Source organism: Micropterus dolomieu, linkage group LG21 (genome assembly GCF_021292245.1).
Source record: "Micropterus dolomieu isolate WLL.071019.BEF.003 ecotype Adirondacks linkage group LG21, ASM2129224v1, whole genome shotgun sequence".
NCBI lineage: Eukaryota > Metazoa > Chordata > Actinopteri > Centrarchiformes > Centrarchidae > Micropterus > Micropterus dolomieu.
This window is the reverse complement of record NC_060170.1, coordinates 33,275,789-33,278,284: the sequence shown is the minus strand read 5'-3', so window position 1 is coordinate 33,278,284 and position 2,496 is coordinate 33,275,789. Positions and strand designations below refer to the sequence as shown.

At 44.0% G+C, this 2,496-nt stretch overlaps 1 protein-coding gene across 2 annotated transcripts in view; it reads right to left on the bottom strand.

Annotated features, from left to right (window-relative positions):
* The window catches only part of kat6a (K(lysine) acetyltransferase 6A), a 32,818-nt gene extending 32,380 nt beyond the window's left edge, over positions 1-438 (bottom strand). Inside the window, exon 1 of one of the 2 annotated variants that reach the window (XM_046034283.1) lies at positions 149-438. The gene's annotated coding sequence lies outside the window, so the exon portion shown is untranslated. The remainder of the gene's footprint in view (positions 1-148) is intronic. The other variant, XM_046034281.1, reaches the window with a different exon arrangement.
* Between the last annotated feature and the right edge of the window lie 2,058 nt (positions 439-2,496).

Genomic DNA, 2,496 nt, shown 5'->3' with positions numbered 1-2,496 from the left:
CCGGTCCCCCCCCCCCCCCCCACCCCCCCTAGAAAGCCCGAGCTGGTCCGGTTCTGGTTTCCACAAGGGAAGCTCGGGCAAAGCAGACCGTGTAAAATAAATAAAAAACCACGTCCCGCAACCTCGTCCGGCTTCCGCTGGTACTCACCGGAATTTCGTGTCGAGCCGCCGAGGAGAAGGTGCCAAAACCGTGCAAAACGGAGACAACAACAAGCCTAAAAATGCAGCCACAGACCAGGGGTTCTAGAGCCGACGCCATCTTTGAGTGAAACAGGAGCACGGCTGGTGGGGGAGGGGGGAACACTGAACCGTCAGGCAGGGCCAAGGGACCGTCTGCATGGTGCGCGGCGAAGATCCAGGGAGGGAGAGAGAAAATCCACCGCAAGGCGCGGGGGGCGGCGGCGTTGTGCTGTTGCTATGAGAGGGGTGTGGATATTGCTTGAGCACATGAAATGGAAGAAAGGGACAGATGGTGGTGGTGGTGGTGTTGGGAGGCGGGAGGCAGGAGGCAGGAGGGGGGGGGGGAATAAAAAGAGCTGGGATAGGTGTTCTCGCATTCTCTGCTGCTGCAGCCACATAGAGGGGAAGATTCAAGGGAGCGTCTGCATTTTGCCCTGCAGTTATACGAAAAAAATAAATAAAAAATCAAAGCCAATGAGCGTGCCTTAACGTTAGAGGGTATTTAAAGATCAAAGTGAGACACCCTCCACACTGCAGTCTATTGTAGGAGCTGTGTGGTTTTTTTTTAACCTGGAGATGAGTAGCCAACCACGCAGACCCGGTCCCTGGAGGTGATCAGACGCTGCCCTGTGGAGCTATCTGGAGTCTTACCGTACATGATAATAAAGCATGTTATTAGGAGTCTATGCAGAATACTCTACTGATGGCTTTGCTTGGCAGACTGCGAAACGGAGTATTATCTTCCCACCAAACGAAAAAAATTATTATGTAAACTGTGTGCAGCAGAGTCTGAACACTTTCCCCTTGTAATTTATGTTTAAAGAACATCTGCTGACAGATGGAAGCAACATAATGTAAAGGCGCATTTTAATCTGCAGCGTGCTCAAGTTAAAAGTAATTTGCACTGAATATGCGAACATTATGAATACTTTTACACCTAATATATGTTGTAAAAAAACCCAATAAACTACAGCATTGACAGTGAGACTATATTAATTATGGCTCAGAACACACACAGTTCTGCACAAGTATTGATGAAGTATTACTTATTGGCCCTGCAGTTTGTGAATCTGCCTTGGGGAAGTTCGAACAACTTAAGCCCTACAGCCTTCTGCTTATTCAGAAGAAAAACAATCAATAAAGGGAAAACTGATTTTGCTGCTTCAATTTCAAGATCATGGTTATACAGAGGCACTTGTGTTGGAAAATCTGGCAGCAATCTTCCTTTTCTATTATAGGCTAATGCTGAAAGCTCCCTCGGTGGAAATTAAATTATCTGCAGCTTTGTGTAAAATGACGTGTACAGCAGTCCTCAGAGACGGATTATAGAGTGTCTTATAGGGAGCAATTAGACCTGAGGTTTTCCCATGTTAGAGGTGTCTTGTGAGAGGGTGAACTGCTGTCACCACTGCTGCGCTCAAATAAAACCAGTAAGGTCACACTTTGCTGGTTGTTTACCTTGCACTTGTTCAGGGGACAGATAAATCACATTCCAAAGACAAATAAATAATTATAATTAACAGCATAGTGTTATTACACAGATAAATGGCGTGACGCTTTAACACATGAACGGCTATTAGTGCGCCTCCTGAGGACTGACATATTACGTTAGTGTACAGTAGGCCATCAGCGAACAGATGGACAATACTCGGGAGAAGCCTGCACCACATCTATCGTTCCCGGCCATGAATTAATAATGTTGTGTGCTATAATCCACTGCAGAGGCCATGTTCATCTACACACAGCAACAGAAACTAACTGCGAGGTCGTGAGGGCGGAAGGAAGGAGTGGGGAGTCATTTCACTGTTATTTTGATAAGATCATATTGATTTTCAAGCAGAGGCACAACTTTTACACAATCCAAGTGAGTGCTGTCAACTTCTACAACAACTTCAGGAATGAGGGCAGTAAAGGAGGGTGAATTCACCTGTTCTTAATTTACAAACACTCATCTTTTATAAGAGTGGTGAACAGTAACCAAGTACATTTCCCCAAGTACAAATTTGAGGTATTTGTACTTTTACTTGAGTATTTTCTTTTCATGCCACCTTCTGCTTCTCCTCCACCACATCTCAGAGGGAGATATTGTACTTTTTACTTCACTACATTCATCTTCAGTTACTTTACTCTACAAAGTAAAATTTTTACACACAAAACACATGAAGAGTTTAAGAAATTTGATGTTTTGTTACAGATAAACAGTTTCTTTGTTGATTGACAGAAATTTAATTCGCTATTTTAATCATTTTAAAGAAAAAACATGTCATGGTTCCAGCGTCACAAATGTGAAGTCTTGCTGCTTTTCCTTTTGATTAA